Genomic DNA, 21317 nt, shown 5'->3' with positions numbered 1-21317 from the left:
GGGCTGCAAAGAGTTGGACAGGACTTACTGACTGAATAAAAAACTTCCGCTAATTTATCTCAAAAGGCTTGTAAATATTGTAAAAATTCTGGCCTTAGAAAACAAAACTCCTTCCTGAAGACTTGCATAGTTTCCCTGTGCCTTTGAGATGTAAGTGTTCTATCTGGCCTTCTTCAGGAACTTTTATCTAGACCATCTCTTTGTAATAAAAATTTTAGGAAATAATTCTTATCAGAAGGAAAAGGGAACAGGTTATCTGGAATTTAGGTAAATGACAAATCTTAAGTGTTTTCTTCATAACTATTAGTAAAAAGCTTTACTATCTGAGTAGGTAAATTTATTCCATTTGCTAAAACACAATTTGAATCCAACTTCCTTTGTAAACTCTGAATTATCATACCCATCTCATGGCTATATAAGAAAAAACTGTAAGATCTCTGTTTGTGTCAGTATGTTTATGTATGCCTATGAATGGGTGTGATAATACAGTTTATAAAGGAAGTTGGATTCAAATTGTGTTCTGGCAAATGGGATAAGTTAAGGTTACGTACTCAGATAGTAAAGCTTTTTACTAAGAGTTGCTGCTGCTGCTAAGTCGCTTCAGTCGTGTCCGACTCTGGGCGACCTCATAGACGGCAGCCCACCAGGCTCCCCGTCCCTGGGATTCGCCAGGCAAGGACACTGGAGTGGGTTGCCATTTCCTTCTCCAATGCAGGAAAGTGAGAAGTGAAAGTGAAGTCGCTCAGTCGTGTCCGACTCTTAGCGACCCCATGGACTGCAGCCCACCAGGCTCCTCCGTCTGTGGGATTTTCAAGGCAAGAATACTGCAGTGGGGTGCCGTTGCCTTCTCCGTTACTAAGAGTTATGGAAGATAAATGTATGTTGGGCTTCCATGGTTGTTCAGACGGTAAAGAATCTGCCTGCAATGCAGGAGACTCGGGTTCAATCTCTGGATCGGGAAGATCCCTTGGAGAAGGGAATGGCAACCCACTCCAGTATTCTTGCCTGGAGAATTCCATGGACAGAGGAGCCTGACAGGCTCCAGTCCACGGGGTCACAAAGAGTCGGACACGACTGAGTGACTAACACTTTCACTTTAATGAATGTATGTTAAAGATGTGTGTTGCTAAAATTAATTTGTAAAAAGCGAGCTCTATTTAATTAACTTAAAAACAAGCACTGTATAACTTCAGTATATTCTCAAATATAAAACCTCTCCCAAATGTTTTTCAAGTTCATGTGATTTAGAATAATCTTCAGGAAAGAAAAGCTATTTTAAATTTGTCGGTTTAATTAAAATAGACATGTCTTTAGAGTTATCAGCATCGAAAATAATGCAGACATACAACTTTTACTTACCTGGGTTTGTTAGTCAAATAAGTTTTCTCTGTTACAAAATGTTTCAGCAAGAAAAACAGCTTGGGGTGAATGCTGACTTTAATATCTCATGCAGGTTTTGTGGGTAGTCTAAATGTAATTGTTGGGAGTAAGTAAATTAAGTAAGTGTGAGAGGACCAAGAATTTTTAGGTGAGGTTTGCAGCAATAATTGTCTTTTATAGTATGTCTACTTTGTTTCCTTAAATTTTTTTAGTAACTTGAAACCTTTAAGTTTTACTAAGTTAAATTAAATTATGGATGCTGCTGCTGCTAAGTCGCTTCAGTCATGTCTGACTCTGTGCGACCCCATAGACGGCAGTCCACCAGGCTCCCCCATCCCTGGGATTCTCCAGGCAAGAACACTGGAGTGGGTTACCATTTCCTTCTCCAATGCATGAAGGTGAAAAGAGAAAGTGAAGTCCGACTGAGCGACCCCATGGACTGCAGCCTACCAGGCTCCTCCATCCATGGAATTTTCCAGGCAAGAGTACTGGAGTGGGGTGCCATTGCCGTCTCTGAAATTATTGATAGTCTATATTATTTCCTAATAAGCTAAAATATTGAAACATTAATTACTGAACATAAGTATATCCAGTGTTGGCTTCTTATTACCAAGAAACCTCAGGTATATATTTCTATTGGTAAACATGTTTTGTGCCACATTGAAATACTGTGCTATGAGAAAGCACATTCCTAGAAATTATTAGATGTCTTTATAAATTTGCCAATTCACAGAATGCTAGTGTAGCAAACAGTCCACAATTACTTACATTTTATCTTTCAATGGGAATTAAGGATTCTAGCATTAAGAATTTTAATTAATATGTGTAATTAAAGCTACTTAGAAGTAATAAGGGTTAAAGGTGAAAATTGTATGAAAAGTAGATAAGAAAAGCGAAATGATGGATTGTCCCAGAATGAAAAAAAGGAAGAACATACGTTAAAATCTGAGGAAATATTTTAAAAGTTGTAGAAGTTTTGTGGAAAAGAGTCTTTGGAAAGGAATTTTATCTGTGGTCAAACTGGCTAAGACTGTGACAAATTTGTTTAAAAATAAATTTTAATATCAAAATGCACTACTGTGAAATTAGGATTTCATGCTCTCTCTCTGTTAAAAGAACAAATGTTTTGCTGGACTTTTGGTTTGTTTTGATAGGAAAATTGTGAAAGTTTGTTTATCTTTTGAGTAATCTGCCTAGACAGCAAAGATTTTCTGTCTTATCAAAATAATTTACTGTGCTTCATATTATCTTTATCAGCTCTTTGATTACTTAAGAAAATTGAATCTTCTCAATATTAAGAGCTAAGTTTTGTCCACAGCTATGTGGTCTTCTGTATTTGCCATTAACATCTTCTATTGTTACTTTGTTGAATGGATAATTTAGTATTGTTTCATAATTGTCTCTGATCTTTTTAGTCAAGGGTCCAATTTTTCTTTATATTTTTGATACTCTTGCCAAAATCAAATACTAAATGAAGTCTTTTTGACCTGAAACTAACTGTGATTTTCCAGAGGGATCCTGGAACATCTCAAAAGAACTGTTCTCTTATAAAAAGAGAGGTTAAGCTAATAAGGCTTATTTGATATGTTAAACTGCATGGGAAGCATCCACTAAAAAAGATGCACAATGTGAGAGTTGTGAGTAAAGTTGTGTTTGGGGGAAAATGAGGACCGCAGCCCAGGACACAGCACCGCAGTTAGCTCTGAGAGACTGCTCCAAAGAAGCAGTGGGGGAAGGTCAATCAATAGACAAGATTTTGGTGAAGGGTGAGTTCAGCACAATCCAACACTCATTTTACAAAAGGTTTTCAGCTAGTCATGAGGAGCTGATGTCACCTGAAGGGATTTAGTGAATTTTAAGAAATGAGGAGATGCAAGGATTGGAATCATGAAACAATTTCTGAAAATATCTAACTATCCAAAGACCTGTTCCAATTTGGAAAAGGAGTACATGAAGGCTGTATATTGTCACTCTGCGTATTTAACATATGTGCAGAGTACATCATGCAAAAGGTCAGACTGGATGAAGCACAAGCTGGAATCAAGATTGCTGGGAAAAATATCAATAACCTCAGATATGCAGATGACACCACCCTTATGGCAGAAAATGAAGAAGAACTAAAGAGCCTCTTAATGAAAGTGAAAGAGTAGAGTGAAAACACTGGCTTAAAACACAACATTTGGAAAACTAAGATCATGGCATACAGTCCCACCACTTCATGGCAAATAGATGGGAAAACAATGGAAACAGTGACAGACTTTATTTTCTTGGGCCCCAAAATCATTGCAGATGGTGACTGCAGCCATGAAATTAAATGATGCTTACTCATTGGAAGAAAAGCTATGACCAACCTAGACAGCATATTAAAAAGCAGAGACATTATTTCAACAACAAAGGTCCATCTAGTCAAAACTACGGTTTTTCCAGTAGTCATGTTTGGATGTGAGAGCTGGATGATAAAGGAAGCTGAGTGCCGAAGAATTGATGCTTTTGAACTGTGCTGTTGGAGAAAACTCTTGAGAGTCCCTTGGATTCAAGGAGATTAAACCAGTCAATCCTAAAGGAAATCAGTCCTGAATATTCATTGGAAGGACTGATGTTGAAGCTGAAACTCCAATACTTTGGCCACCTGAAGCAAAGAACTGACTCCTTGGAAAAGACCCTGATGCTGGGAAAGATTGAAGGCAGGAGAAGGGGACAACAGAGGATGAGGTGATGCCATCACCGAGCAAGCTCCAGGAGTTGGTGATGGACAGGGAAGCCTGGTGTCCTACAGTCCAAGGGGTCGCAAAGAGTCGTACATGCCTGTGACTGAACTGAACTGAACTGAAAGACCTTTTCCACCAGTTTCCCTAGAGCACAGTGCCTCATTCTCAGCAGCTGCAGCATCACAGGCAGATGGCAAATGTTGATGTTGTTCTTCAGTCACTGGCAAATGCTCTTGGCAAGTGCCAATCTGTAGTCGACACTTCAGTTCAGTTCAGTCACTCAGTCATGTCTGACTCTTTGTGACCCTACGGACTGCAGCATGGCAGACTTCCCTGTCCATCACCAACTCCTGAAGCTTGCTCAAACGCATGTACATTGAGTTAGTGATGCCATTCAACCATCTCATCCTTTGTCATCCCCTTCAATCTTTCCCAGGATGAGGGTCTTTTATAATGAGTCAGTTCTTCACATCAGGTGGCCAAAGGATTAGAGCTTCAGCTTCAGCATCAATCCTTCCAGTGAATATCCAGGACTGATTTCCTTTAGGATGGACTGGTTGGATCTCCTTGCAGTCCAAAGGACTCTCAAGAGTCTTCTCCAACACCACAGTTCAAAAGTATCAATTCTTTGGCACTCAGTTTTCTTTACGATCCAAGTCTCACATCCATACGTGACTACTGGAAAAACCATGGTTTTGACTAGATGGACCTTTGTTGTTGAAGTAATGTCTCTGCTTTTTAATATGCTGTCTAGGTTGGTCATAGATTTTCTTCCAAGGAGCAAACATCATTTAATTTCATGGCTGCAGTCACCATCTGCAGTGATTTTGGGGCCCAGGAAAATAAAGTCTGTCACTGTTTCCATTGTTTTCCCATCTATTTGCCATGAAGTGATGGGACTGGATGCCATGATTTTTGTTTTTTGAATGTTAAGTTTTAAGCCAGCCTTTTCACTCTCCTCTGTCACTTTCATCAAGAGGCACTTTAGTTCCTCTTTTCTTTCTGCCATAAGGGTGGTGTCATCTGCATATCTGAGGTTATTGATATTTTACCCAGCAATCTTGATTCCAGTTTGTGCTTCATCCAGCCTGACATATCGCATGATGTACTCTGCATATAGGTTAAATAAGCAGGGTGACAATGTACAGCCTTGGCGTACTCCTTTCCCAATGTAGAACCAGTCGGTTGTTTCTTGTCCAGTTCTAACTGTTGCTTCCTGACCTGCATACAGGTTTCTCAAGAGGCAGGTCAGGTGATCTGGTATTCCCATTTCTTTCAGAATTTTCTGCAGTTTATTGTGATCCACAGTCAAAGGCTTTGGCATACTCAGTAAAGCAGAAATAGATGTATTTTTGGAACTCTCTTGCTTTTTCAATGATCCAGCAGATGTTGGCAATTTGATCTCTGGTCCCTCTGCCTTTTGTAAAACCAGCTTGAACATCTGGAAGTTCACTGTTCACGTACTGTTGAAGCCTGGCTTGGAGAATTTTGAGCATTACTTTACTAGTGTGTGAGTTATTTTTGTAGTCTTAAAACTGTCCTTCTGAAAGGTTGTTGTTGAATCATGCGAATACACCGGGATTCTTGGCCCCCGGAGGAGAAGAATTCAATCCGGGGCCAGAGACGAGGCTTGATCGCTCAGAGCTTTTGTGTAATAAAGTTTTATTAAAGTATAAAGGAGATAGAGAAAGCTTCTGACATAGGCATCAGAAGGGGGCAGAAAGGATACCCGCCTGCTAGTCTTCAGCTGGATGTTATATATAGTCACTAGCAGTCTGTTAATCAAAGAAAGGAATGTCTTAAAATTCAGAATGGCAGGCCCCTCACCCATAAGATGCATTTTGGGATAGTCTTGGCGCCAAATGGTTTATCCTGGGCCATAAAATGATTAACTTGAATCTTGAAGAAGGACAGATCACCATACAAATAGTTTCATTTACATAGATTAGGAGAACAATATCCATACTGGTTTGTCAAGTAGGTTCTGGGCCAAGAGGCGGAACCAACTTGGAGACAGAGTTTGGGGTAAAGGCATAGTACATCAGCATAGCTTAACACGGACATTTCCATAAGAAAAAGGCATTGGTTATCTCTAGGCTCAAGAATAGCTAACTTCAGGTGAAACCAGGTGTCATTATGGCCACACAGTATTTTAAGAGAAACCTCCCTTTAAATTTGTATAGAGAAGGAAAAAATATTGCTAGTTTGTTTCCTCCTGACGCTTAAGAGAGATAAAAATGTCTGACACTTGCAGGCTATTTCCTCCATTTGGAGAACCCTGGCCTTCCTGCCTGTTACCCTCTCACTTCCCTGAGATGGCATAGGATGAGGGGGACTAAAGATGGATAATTTGTAGCCACTGTTGAATGACCAGGCAGGTACTGATGCCAAGGGACTCATAGCGCTAACTCCCACAGCAGAAAGCTGTATTTAAAGCAGCCTGGGGAATAGAGCCTGAAGAATAATAGGAATCAGGTAGGCCACACAGGAGTTCCCTATTGTATATGCCTTTATCATGCTTTAAATAAACATGAGCAGCTATCTTTCCCAGTAAGAAACCATACTGTTTTACTGTCTGTGTAGACTAAGACATCAAGACCTGTAAATACCACACAGAGGATCAAGTAAAACTGCAAGGAGTTCAGAACAGTATCTGGGAGTGCTGCTAATGCCTTAAATTATGATCACATCTCTCAGACTGAGAGTCTGATCAACAGGATGAATTATTTAAAAAGATAAAACAGCCCCCAAATGGAGTCACCTATGCTATGCTGATTGTCACCAAACCGAGACTTGTTACCTAATTTATAGCTTCCGCCTCTCCCAGGAATGGAATCAAACCAGTCAAACTGGAATTACCTGGTCCACACTAGTGAAGTAATCACCTGATAGACCCTGCTGTCCCCTAAAGGAAGGTGACCTTGCCATAACCTGATCTTTACTAGTATAACTTCCTTGTACCTATAAAACTGCCTTCTGCCTATGAAAGTCTTTCATATATATATATTTCATATATATATGAAGGAGGGCATGGCAACCCATTCCAGTATTCTTGCCTAGAGAATTTCATGGACAGAGAACAGTCCATATATATAAATAACTCAGTTCTCTGATGGCCATGATGCTAAGTTTTCTAATGGCAACTTGGACTGAGTGGAGGGCATGGCAACCCATTCCAATATTCTTGCCTAGAGAATCTGAGAATCTCGTGGACAGAGAACAGTCCATATATATAAATAACTCAGTTCTCTGATGGCCATGATGCTAGGTTTTCTAATGGCAACTTGTTGGACTGAGTGGCCTGAGACCTATGTTCACAAGCAGGATGGCCCTGCAATGACCTAGTATTTTAATCCTGGAGGTGGCCTACATAATGAGCCTCTGCTGGATCAGAATACAAGAGGCAAACTCTTTGCATGTTATCTATTCTGAAGATTTCCCCAGCTAACGTTTGTCAGGGCAAATGAAAATCCTAAGCTAAAAGTGGTGAAAGAAGCCCTTTTCAAAAGCCAATAAGGAAATCCTCCTCATTATTAGCAGCTTTTACACACTTAGATGGAGTTAGATCAGTCACTCAAAAATGCTCATTTCAGTTAGTGCCAAGAAGTGGGTTCTGATGATCTGTGTGTGGTTGACACACACATAACTGCATTCTCATGACTCCCAGTGGTTGAATATGCTGGGCTGAGTTATGCATGCATGCTCAGTTGCTAATTTGTGTCTGACTTTCTGTGGCCCTGTGGACTGTAGCTGCCAGGCTTCTCTGTCCATAGAATTTCCCAGACAAGAATACTGGAGGGGTACACAGTCCCTTCTCCAGGGAATCTTCCTGACCCAGGGATCAAACCCACATCTCTTGCATTCCAGGCAGATTATTTACCACTGACCCACTGGGGAAGCCATGAATAAAATATGAAAAAAAAGAAACATTCTCAGAATTTTCCAGTTTCACCACTTCCATTCAGTCTGACTCATATTTGTTCCTGGAGAAATGTGAGGACTGGCTTCAGGTTAGATATGATGTGATCTTCCTCAGGTCTGGCCCTGGTTGGTGGCCCAAGCAGAAAGAGTTATGATTTTTCTAATGTGAAATTATAACAGCAGATATGTTCGAATGTATAGAAAGTTGCCCTTTTATAATACTAACAATCTTCCATAGTTAAAATTTTCATGTCTACTGGTTGAGAGGTGATAGGACTTATTCATAGCATTTACAGTCTAGTGGATTGACATATATATCACATGTTGAAAAGGAGTTTTGCAGGAAAAGAAACATTATTTATCAGAGCTTTAGTTTCTCTTATGTTTGCCTTAAGCTGAGCAATACTGGAAGCTGTTTGATTTTTATTTATTTTACATTTATTTGGCTTTCTTTACCTAATCGAATCCAAATAAGAGCACCACTTAAGCACTTCTAAAGATGGTGTAGGGAGAAACGTGTATATCCTTGTCTTTATATTGTCTTTTGTCCCCATGCTGAGGACTTTGGAAGGCAGATTGTTGTGAGGTACTATTTTATAGCATGCTTAATGCTTATCAGTAGTTTTTTCCCTCTGACCTTCTGCCTCAGACAATTAATTTTCTTGAACTGCTCACACACTAAAAGAACATTAGGGGGAAAAAATAATGTTAGTACTAGTGAATATAATCTTGGAAGAAAAGCTGTGCAATTATTCAAAGACCTAATCTTATCTCTTGTTTCATTTTTATATCACAAGTCTACATTTAAAAGTATTAGATATACTGTTGTGCTGTCCCACACCTTCAAACCCCAGTAAATAAATGCTGCTAAGTGCCACCAGGAGTGAAAGAGCTTGTAATGAGAAGTGTGAGGAGATATGTGCTCCATTCATCATTCTGTTCAGTCCAATATTGAGGCTCTTGTTATCAGCAGGATTCTTGGCGGTGTCATTGCGGCTGGCATAAATCTTCTGTCAGTGTGGGTCGGACTGATGCCCTATTAAAAGTCTGCTTTCACCTAATCACAGAATGACCTTTCGATGTCTTTAATTAACCTCTGACCTGAACCATGCCAAAGTCTTGTTGGTAGGTAAATCTATGGCATGACATTTGCTTATGACACTACATTTGTCTTGGTTTAATCATCCTACCCTTCATATGATGGCTTGAATGAAATACAGTTGGGATCCCTGCTAATAGTCAGATTAATTTTTAAAAGGTTAGAACATAATATTTTCTTCTGAGTTCCCAGTGATATCATTGCAGACTTTTCCCCCTGGGGAATTGGGGGTCTCCCATTAAAGTAAATGCAGGTGAGCCTTCAATTTCACCAATAATGTCATCTTTTCTACTCAAAGTTATTCCTTTAGAATGGCATAGGGAGCCTGAAGCATTCAAGATCCTATGAATGACCAGAGGACAAAAGCTTTAAAACATGATCCATTCTTACTTGTTCAAAACCAGAGAATACAGCAGTGACATGGGATAAAAAAAAAACGAACGAAAAGAGGGAGGAAAGGAGAGAGAGAGGGAGACCTTTATCTCTCTTCTGGGAATGTGCTTTTCAACTCTGGAATCTGTGCTTCAGGCCCTGAGAATTCTTTCGATAATAAAATTTCATTCATATCTCATTCCTCCACTAAGAGGAACCCTGTAAGTGACCTCCTATCTGAATTAGTAACTATCACAAAATATAAAATATTTATAAAGATATACACTTTTCTTATACACAAATGCACTTATAAGTTGATTGGCATGGTTTCATTCATTTAATTCATTTAAATTGAGTAAGTCATTGTAAATGGCACATTGTGATTGACTTATAAATCATAACATTATTTGAATAAAAGTTTTGAGCTACCTAAGATTTATCTAATTTTATACTCAATCAGGAGCCCCATGAAGGGTATAGACTAGATGGTTTCTCAGATCTTTTTCAGTTATGAAAGTCTATGATTCAGTATCTCAGTATGACAAATTCTCAGTTTATTGGGTCTGAATTCAAAAGCTTCCTGCCTTTAAAATATAATTTAGAAGTTATATTGACGACTTCAGAAACTGGAAAGTTTCCAAGTGTCCCACCTGCCTTTTCTCTCTTCCCAGCCTCTCTCTCCTACCTGAGCTTTGTTGACTTGCTTGTAATGTGAAGACAACAACACCTATCAGTAGAAATGCTTTAAAGAAAATGTGCATATAGCACTTAAAACAGTGCCTGGCATGCAGTGGATACTGGTGGCTCTGTCAGTATTGGCAGCGTCTGCTGATAGATTTTACCTCTTAGATTACTGCGCTGCATGCATGCTAAGTCACTTCAGTCCTCTCCAATGCTTTGTAGACCATAGTCCACCAGGCTTCTCTGTCCATGGGATTCCCCAGGCAAGAATACTGGAATGAGTTGCCATGCCCTCCTCCAAGGGATCTTCCTAGCCCAGGGATTGAACCAGAGTTTCTTACATCTCCTGCACTGGCAGGCAGGTTCTTTACCACTAGCTCCACCTGGGAAGCCCAGATTAAGCACTAGTGTTAGTTGCTCAGTTGTGTCCAACTTTTTGTGACCCCACGGGCTATAGCCTGCCAGGCTCCTCTGTCCATGGAATTCTCCAAACAAGAATACTGGAGTGGGTAGCCATTCCCTTCTCCAGGATATCTGCCTAACCCAATCTGTTTTCTTCTAAATTTATACAGTTTAATGGTTAACAACTCTGGAGTCACTCCTGGGTTCAAATACCTGCTCTATCAGCAACTTTCTGTATTATCATGAGCAACTGACTTAAGCTTCCACAATTTATCTATGAAATGGGGAAATAATTGTACCTATTTAATGGACCTATTGAATGAGATCATGCACAAAAGTCACCATTTCTGATTTTGCTCCATATTTACCTTTATTGCCTCATATAGTACTTGGCATGCAGTAACCATTCCATAAATACTAAGATTTAACTATTAGGTATAATTATTCTATTATTTAATTACATATCAATATTACATATATATTAACTGTCATCATCATCAATGAACTTGTTCTATTTCTGTCTCACACCTTTGGTTTCACAATGGTGGTAACATATTTTAACAAAAGTAAGTTTTGGTTAGGTCTTAAACTGAAGTGGGGAAGTGATGTTTATTAATGATATCATTCATTTTGCTTAATTATTCATTTATTTAAGAAGCATTTACTGAGCAGATGTTATATGTCAGGCTCTAAGGGTACAATGGAAAGCTAAAAGACACACAGTCCCTGCTGTCTTAGAGCAAGGAGTTTCTGAGAGAGAGAGAGAGACTGATGTTAATCAAAGAAGGACACTAATAAGTGAAAAACTGTATAACTTTGGCAAAGATCATGAAGGAGATATATACAATATTATGAGGGGTTTTCACATAGTCTGAGAAGTTAGGGGAGTTTGAAAGAGGAATAGCAGAGAATAAAGAAGCCTAACCATATGAGAGTTAATACGCTATGGAAGAAATTCCTTTTCTTATCCTAAATTTAATGGGAAGTAGGGGATAGTGCATGATGAGCTCCATGTTTCCAAAAGCTTACTTACTTTTATGACCATATGGAAAGTAAATCAGAAGGAGACCAGGACATAAAGGGAGATGTTAAATGTCAGTGATTTACATTGTATAAAATCCCAAAGAGTTGTCTCCATTATAAGTCTTTCTTTGAATCACAGAAAAAAATTAGGTTGATGCCTTCTTCATAGACACCAAAAGAGTAGAAAGAGAAAGGACCCCACTCCCTGAATATGTAAACCTTTCCTTTCACAGTTAGTATCAATAATAAGGACCAAGAAATACCACATAAGTCTCTGAATTCTTTCTTCTTCTCTGCTGCTTTGGCTATGACCAGAGAACAAAGCTATCTATGTTCACTGCCATGTATTACGGGCAGTCACATGCCCTCTAATTAGAGGGCTACGTGTCAAGTCAGTGACCTAGGCTCATAAAACCTACTGATTATTATACTGATGAGGCTAGGCAACAGTGCAATTTAAGTTATGAAACTCACCTCTGAACTCTAGGTCCAACGAAACCACCTCTAGCTAGAGAGAGCTCATGGCAACCAACCTCTGAAAGAGGTAAGGTGGCAAGTTTATTCATATTTCCTTCTGCAAATATTTTTTAAACTCTTATTATATAGTAGGCACTGCCTAAGTTTTAAATGGTGAACTAAGTCCAGCCTTGAGGGGGATATCTACTATATCATGTGATTTAAAAGGAAAGACTATCATTTATGAAGCTTCTGTGTACTTAGTATTTACTATAGATTATTGGATTTGGTCAACTTTGGGAAGAGTTAGGATCTGAACCTAGACCAATCTACCATGAAGCCTTTGACCTTCCATCACACCATGCTATTCACCAAGGAGAGCCCTTTTCAGAGATAGCTCCCTGCCAAAGGCAAAGCTGGCAAGATTCACCCTCTCCCCAGTGCCCTTTTTATAACCATAGCAGGGCTTCTGAATCTCAGCACTACTGATATTTAAGACTAGATAATTCTTTGTTGTGGGACTTCCCAGGGTAAAAAAATCTGCCTGCCTGTTCAGGAGATGCAAAAGATAAGGGTTTGATCCCTGGGTCAGAAAGATCCCCTGGAATAGGAAATGGCAATCCACTCCAGTATTCTTGCTTGGAAAATTCCATGGACAGAGGAGCCTAGTGAATCACAATCCATGGGGTCGTAAAGAATCAGATACGACTGAGAGACTGAGCATGCATGAATTTTTTGTTGCATGGGGCTGTCCTGTGTATCAAAGATATTTGCCTCTACCCCTGGCTTCTACTGAGTACCTCGCCATAGCATTCCACCTGTGATGACCAGAACTGACTTTGAACATTCCCAAATGTCCCTGGGTAGCACTATCATCCTTAGTGGAGAAACACTAATGGAAAATAAAAGCAACAGGCCAAAGGAGAGAATCTCCCTGAGGTGCACCAACATTTAAAAGGAAGGAAGAAAATAAACTATTGTGAAAAGCAAAGAAAGGAGAGCTTCAAGAAAGGGTTGAATGGTTGCCAAAGTCAGCTATTCCAGAGAACTCACATAAAATACAGATAGAAAAAAACAGCCTTTGAATTTGGTGATGAGGAGCATCTTGGTGACCTCAGGGAGATAGGTGTCAGGGGACGAAGTCTCAAGGGACTAGGAGAGGAGGGGCAGAAGCCTGGCAGGGATGTAAATGGAATGCATGGGATAGAGATAGTGAGTGACCTCTTCTTTCAGTTAACCTTGAAAATACTGTCCAAGTGATGCCATGCAAACGATGGGTGTAGAACTTAAGATATTAGAAGCTTCTGTTTTCTGTACTATGAAACACTCTCTCTGGGAGCCCCAAGCCACCATATAAGAAATCCGATCACCACGCTGTGATCACAGTCTCAACTGAAGTCAAAACTGAACACTGCCTGCCAGCCGTCCCCGCCAAGTGGCAGGCCTGAAATTGAAGTCATCTTAGGAACTCTGGAGCAGCCCACCCACCTGAAGAATAACACTGAATCACCTATGGTAAAGCTACTTGCAGAAGAGCTCAGCCAAGTCCTGCCTAAATTCCTATGCCACAAAATTATGAGATACCATAGAATGAGAAATTTTGGGATGGCTTTTTACCCAGCAATATATACCTGGACCAGAGTGCAGTGCTAATCCCAGTTACCTTCTTCCAATTATGAGATTTAAAGGAAAAAGATGTTAATCTAACTGGCATCCTGTCCCACTGCTCTGAGAGTAACTTTAAAGGATGAGTTTTGTGTCATTAGCACTTGATGGCCAAGTACTCACGCATGCGTTCTCAGTTACTCAATTGTGTCCAATTCATTGTGACCCCATGGATTGTAGCCCAACAGACTCCTCTGTCTATGGGATTACTTACGTGAGAGTACTGGAATGGGTTGTCATTTCCTCCTCCAGAGGATTTTCCGAATCCAGGGACTGAAGCCATGTCTCCTGAGTCTCCTGCATTGGCAGGTGGGTTCTTTACCACTGAGCCACCTTAGAAGCCCAGAGTTACACATACCCAAGTTTAATTCTTAGCTTCCTCAATGAACAAAATAGGGGCTATTAAAGCTCCTATGCATAGAAACATTGTCAAGATCCAGTAAGATGCATTTACTTAAACTTGCATACTGCCTGGCACAATAAATACTTGCTAAAATTTAGCTGTTATATAAAACAATGAGTTTTTCTATCAAAGGATAGAAAATCATCACATTCATTATAAAATAAACCTGACTTGGACACTTCATGAGAGTTTGCACTCACTTCATCCCTCCTAACAAGCAGGACCAGTGAGACTTTCTCTCACCTTCTGCTTCTTCACAAATACAACTACAAGGCTGTTTCTGTTGGTCTTCTTGTAGCTTTACCTGGTTCTCACTGTTCGACCTACAGACTTACATACACACACATACATATACACACCACGTGAGCAAGGCTCTAAACCACAAGTTATCCTGTGGGAAATGTGAGTATTAAAGGATTGACTTCTGAGTGTGTCTATAGCAACCACAAAAATTTCAGTTTCAATTTGTGTGACTTGTGATTCACTCCTGTTAAAAATAACTAGAAAGAAAGAGAGAACTAGGTGTTGAGTACAGCAAACAAAGAATAAAGGCAAAGGAGCCGTAAAGTTTTTGTAGTGAAACATTAGGAATTCTGAAGAAAACTGAAAAAAAAAAAAAAGAGAGAGAGAGAGAAAGGGACACCTATTTCTTCCAGAAAGCAAAGGGCTAAGCTGTGCATGAACAGGGCCAAGAGCAGAGCGAAGGCTGGAATCTTGGCTGCTGAACAGATATTTCAAATACACCAAATTAGCCATGAAGGTCACCCAGGACTTCTTCCATCTTAGGCACCCAAACTACTCTGCATTTCTGAACCCACAGGGGACCCAAGATCTTGGAGATGGGAGTTAATAATTCTGAGTCATAACATTAACAAACATTGAACAGATAGAGGATAAGACAGAGAGAGAAAATGCCCCCTAACCTGCATAGTACCCGAATAAACAATTTATAAATATCTCATTTATCTGCCCCAAGAGGGATTTCCCGTGAAGTCCCTAATAAACAATGAGTGTTAAGATAAAATTAATTATATAGCATCCATTGTAACTAATTTAAATGGATGAAACATCACCACAAATTTTTGTGCACTCTTTATTGTTTTAAAGGGTGGCTCCTTGGCTCAGACGGTAAAGCGTCTGCCTGCAATGCGGGAGACCTGGGTTCAATCCCTGGGTCAGGAAGATCCCCTGGAGAAGACAATGGCAACCCACTCCAGTACTCCTGCCTGGAAAATTCCATGGACTGAGGAGCCTGGTAGGCTACAGTCCATGGGGTCGAAAAGAGTCGGACACAACTGAGCGACTTCACTTTCACTTACTGTTTTAAAAGAATAAAAATATAAGGTGAGTGACAAGCTCTGGCCTTTAACCTTAGTTTTCATACTGTCAAAATTCTTATCTTCTATGGGCTTTTTGAGAAAAAAACTGAGGATTACCATCAGCATGTATAGAGGGAAGTCGGAGGAGGGGACGATAGTAGGAAGGCATGGATTTAACAGAATGGTAGCTAGCGATCCCCAGAACTCCATCAGGATCCTTCCAGCTCCATGGGTGGGAACATGCCAACTTTGTAGAAATAAATTGATTTGATGCCTTTTAAGTCAAAGTACTTAAGATGTGTCTGTCTTGCTGAGAACTATTCCTTGTGACCACAGGGCACAGAGCCACAGACCAACTGCTTTATATTTGCAGTGGTTCCTTCGAGTATTAAAATGCCTCCACTCACTCCCATTTAGACCTCCCTCCCATCAACCAGGGCTTTTCTTGGCAGAGGTCGAGTGTGAGTGGGAGGTAGGTGGGAAAGGAGCCAGATCACATGTTCATAAAGGGCCAGAAATTTATACTTTTGACATTTTCTCCAAATAAAATTATATAAACACTATACTTTTGGAATGCTAGAATACTAATTTTTAAAATGTAACCAATTAAAATCTACCATATGTGTATCAACTGTGTGTGTTAAATCACTTCAGTCATGTCCGATTCTTTGCAAACTTATGCGCTATAGCCTACCAGGTTCCCCTGTTCTTGGGATTCTCCAGGCAAGAATACTGAAGTTGGTTGCCATTTCCTCCTCCAGGGGAATCTTCCTGAGCCAGGGATGGAACCCACGTCTCTTATGTCTCCTGCATTGGCAGACAGGTTCTTTACCATTAGCACCAGCTTACTGCTCTTCCCCTCAAATGTTGAAACTTTTCAATGGAAGCCTAGATAGACACTAAGCTGAACATGGGAAGGATAAAAGAATATGTAGTAGGTACAGACATATGCAGAGGAAAATGCTAAAACCTATTCCATTGAGCTCCAATAGAAAGAATATCCCCTCAAGAGCTGGGGCTTAATCTTTCATCTTTGAATCCTTAATTCACGATATAGTGGCTAGAACACAGTAGGAACTCAATGCATGTGTGTCAAATGGCTGAATGAATGAATGAATGAACAACTCGAACCTGGACAGATTGTTCTTTATGCAATATATGATACTGTCAAATTCAACTGCCTGCAAGGGAATCATTTGTCTATGGAGTAGGCAAATTTTCAATCCGAAGCTGACTTCAAGTCATTGCTCAGACCAAGTGCCCGGCTAAAGGAACATAAATGATTTTTAATATCCTACCAAGGAAAGCCTATGTGGCAGAAGGAAATCTGCAGCTGCAAAAATGAGAGCATATTCCAAAACTAAAGAGAAATTCCTTTTGGATTGTCAATTGTTTGGGATTACCTGGGCCTGGGTTACAGATCATTGGTGTGGATAATCAAGAATCGACTGCAGATGTGGTTGTTAAGCCTGCCTGGACTCAGGCATCCCCCAGCAGCCTGATCACAGCCTCTCTCTCTCCCCAGAGCCCAGGGTAGAAATGGAGGTGTAAATCCACAGCAAGCCTGGAGGCAGGACCCTCCTACTAATACCCGCAAAGATTAGTCCTTCCCAACCCCCACTTTAGGAATAAGCTACTGCTGCTGCTAAGTCACCTCAGTCGTGTCCGACTCTGTGCGACCCCATACATGGCAGCCCACCAGGCTCCCCCGTCCCTGGGATTCTCCAGGCAAGAACACTGGAGTGGGTTGCCATTTCCTTCTCCAATGCATGAAAGTGAAAAGGGAAAGTGAAGTCGCTCAGTCGTGGCCGACTCTTAGCGACCCCATGGACTGCAGCCCACCAGGCTCCTCCATCCATGGGATTTTCCAGGCAAGAGTACTGGAGTGGGGTGCCACTGCCTTCTCCTTAGGAATAAGCTAGGGTTTGTTATAAACTCTGCGACTAGAGCAATGAATGAATGAACAACATGCTGCTGCTGCTGCTAAGTCACTTCAGTCGTGTCCGACTCTGTGTGACCCCATAGACGGCAGCCTACCAGGCTCCCCCATCCCTGGGATTCTCCAGGCAAGAACACTGGAGTGGGTTGCCATTTCCTTCTCCAATGCATGAAAGTGAAAAGTGAAAGTGAAGTCACTCAGTCGTGTCTGACTCTTCGCGACCCCACAGACCGCAGCCTACCAGGCTCCTCCGTCCATGGGATTTTCCAGGCAAGAGTACTGGAGTCGGGTGCCATCGCCTTCTCCTGAATGAACAACATAAGCCTGGACAAATTATTCCAGGAGAGAGGGCTTCATAGAGGAGAGAATCAGGATTGTTCATGCCCATTGCATTTTCCTGGGCTTTCCAGGTGTCTCAGTGGTAAAGAATCCGCCTGCCAAGGCAGAAGACATGGATTCAATTCCTGGGTCAAGAAGTTTCCCTGAAGGAGGAAATGGAAACCCACTCCAGTATTCTTGCCTGGAGAATCCCATGGACAGAGGAGCCTGGTGGGCTACAGTCCAAAGGACTGCAAAAAGTCAAACACGACTGAGCACGTATGCACACACGTTGCATTTTTCTAAGTTACTACAACCTTCTAACACATCAAGTGTATTCAAAGCAGGGACAGCTATGAAGAAGTTGAAGAGTGGGGAATTCTGCTTTGGGCACTGCTGTCCCTTGTCATCACAGCTTGGTCCCTGGCACTTGGCCTCCACTTGAGTGTGCAAGCTGCTCAAGGTCTTTCCCTGATAGCTTCCCCTGGAGATGATCTACATTCCCAGCCTCTCCTCCTGCCCCACAACCAATCTCCTGATGTATACTCTTTTCTGCCAGAGGCCTGCCCTCAGTTCTCAAAGGTTAAAACTAGGATAATTTGATAAATTAATCTAGGCTTTCAGAGCAACGTGTTAACGGGCACTCCTAACAAGAGTGTTCAGAAGACCTTTCCCTATGTGTTTTGACCCACCTAATGGAGTGGTTCAAAAGGAGGGCAACAGGGGACAGGGCTGTGTGGGATCAGCCTGTGGGACAATTGGCTTTTGTGATTTCTGGTTTTCTGACTGAGTCTGTCTAAGGAGGCAGGTGATGAGCAAAATTTCATGTGCTGAAGGACAAATCTAGGATGTCACTTACTATTTTTCTATCCCAGGGGGCTCCTGAGGGCATTTTGGAGGCTTTCCATTTTACTATTCTAGTTTCCTGAGAATATTTAAGCAAACACAAAGGGGGACAATTTGAGAAATTATACTTGGAGTCATAATCAATACAGGGAAAGAGGCCCACCATGAACTAAAAACTCTGTGGCCCATTCAGTGAAGCTGGGCATTGGGAACACATAAGCAGAGAGTTTGCCCCCCACCCCCGCCTCTGCTTGAGCTTTATAAAGGAGCTCTTAGCCTCACCAGGAAGAGTGGGATAATTTATAGGCTAACATTTTCTTTTAATGTGGATAGCATTTTCCTCATTTATAGTTAATTAGGTTAAGCATGCATGGGGAGCGAGGGAGAAAGGCTTTTAGTGATGCTCTAAATGATTAGTAATTTGAATAAAGTAAAAAACCTTTAAAAGATGGAGCATTGCCACATGTTAACCAGGCTGTCTTCTAAGTGCTAGAATCAGCCCCCTCTGGGGCTGAACCAGACCAGCTTCGAAGAAATCATTAAAGCTTTAAGATGAGAAGATACTGTGTTAAATATTTTAAACAGGTCTTAAACTGTGTGTATGTATGATATAAGAGACATTGAAACGAATGACTGTAGACGGAACGTATTGGATAGTTGGTGTCCTGACAGCCACCATGTTGAGCTTTGGCCCCTGGGTCATGCCAGCTGGCCATGACCCAGAGATAAAGTGGAAGTGATGTGCGTGAAATATTCTTTTTGAACTCAGTTTCCTCATTTGTAAAATGGAAATAATAATAGTCCCCCCTTAGTGTTGCCATTATGATTAGAAATAATGTATTTTACCTGGGACTTCCCAGGTGGTGCTGGCGGTTAAGAAACCACCTGCCAATGCAGGTAGATTTCAGAGACAAGGGTTGGATCCTTGGGTAGGATTCTTGCCTGGAGAATCCCACGGGCAGAGAAGCCTGGCCAGTGGGCCACAGTCTACATGGTTGCAAAGAGTTGGACACGACTGAAGTGAGTTTGCACACACGCATGTATTTTACCTAATGAATAAAGGGCACCAATAAGTTAATAACCAGTATTGTTATAAGATCAAAACCATTCCTCTTTTGTTGGACTATATTCAACAGCCTAGGCGTTACTTGTCTTCCTCCTCTTAACAAATCCAGACCTCTTTGGTTTACGACAGTTATCACAAACAAACAAGGTGAAACTCCTTCTATATAGTTTCCCCTCATGCTAATCCAACTGGAAGAGTTCCAAGTACTGTTTCTTTACTGAAAATTTTTAACAAGCAAAAATATAAGCAACCAAAAGCCTTTACCACAGTTTGCAGGACATCATTTGTTTCTATCACTCTGCGTTCGCTTTAGGCATTCCCATGCTGTGTGCCGTCTATGGGGTCGCACAGAGTCAGACACAATTGAAGTGACTTAGCAGCAGTAGCAGTAGCAGCATGCTGTGTGGGATAAGTCACTTCAGTCATGTCTGACTCTTTGCGACCCCATGCCAGGCTCTTCTGTCGATGGGAGTCTCCAGGCAAGAATTCTGGAGTGGGTTTCCATGCCCTCATCCAGGGGATCTTCCTGACCCAGGGATGGAACCAGTGTCTTATGTCTCCTGTGTTGGCAGGCAAGTTCTTTGCCACTAGCACCACCTGGGAAGCCCCACCTGACATATCAACAAACCCTCATCCTCTGTGCAGACAGGTGAGAGGAGAGAGCCCAAGGACCTTTGTCTGTCCTGGCTTCGTCACCTCTCACCTGTGCAGCCTGTGGCTATTCTTCAGACTCTCTGTACCTCTGATTGACTCTCTGCAAGATGCAGACTCTCTTCATGAACTAGATAAAATAACTTCGATGAATTAAGTCTCAATTCATGGGTCAAAGAATTGTTTTTCTAGACACAAGGTTCTAATGCCTTAACAGAAGCACCCTCTCCCCACATTTCTCTGGCGAGCTTCTCACTCTACTTCTCCTTCACCAGCCTCCTGGAGAGGGAAAACAGTGAGATGTTGAGTGGTTTTGGAGCCAGATAAGCTGACATTTGAATCTCAATGCTTCGGTTTACTGACTGTGTGAACACTGGCAAATTGCTTATCAGTCTGGGGCCTCAGTTTGTTCCCCTGTATAATTGGCTAAGGGCTTCCCTGGTGGCTCAGATGGTAAAGAATTCACCTGCAATGTGACAGACATGGGTTCAGTCCCTGGGTTGGGAAGATCTCCTGGAGAAGGGCATGGCTACCCACTCCAATATTCTTGCCTGGAGAATTCCATGGACAGAGAAGCCTGGTGGACTACAGTCCATGGGGTCACCAACAGTCGGACACGACCGAGCAACTAACACTAACTACTGAAGTAGCACAGAGCCCACTGCCAATGTCAGAAGAAGCAGTGGATTTTCAAGACAGCCCCCGACCCGTTAACTGTCTCATAGGCCCCTGAAAATAGTCAGTGAAAAGATTATTTTTGTCTTATACACACACACACACACACACACACACACACACACACACCATCCCCTACTCCCATTTGCCCACTCTCCCTGGAAATGAAACCTGCATTAGACCAAGGCCCACAAGAGGGGAGATGGTTTAAAAGAGCACTGTTGAGGAGAGGGCATCACTTTCCAGATTTTTAGCCACCCTTCAGGCCACTGGCCTGATGAGAAATAAGGTGATTCTTTTTCTCCATTGTTTTAATTTAATTCTAATTGAATGAATGCCTGGAGATGCCTTAAACGGACTCTTTTTTCTGGTTCAATGTCCTTGGGGAGTGTA

This window comes from Bos javanicus, chromosome 2 (assembly GCF_032452875.1).
Source record: "Bos javanicus breed banteng chromosome 2, ARS-OSU_banteng_1.0, whole genome shotgun sequence".
Classification (NCBI taxonomy): domain Eukaryota; kingdom Metazoa; phylum Chordata; class Mammalia; order Artiodactyla; family Bovidae; genus Bos; species Bos javanicus.
This window is presented reverse-complemented; position numbering follows the sequence as displayed.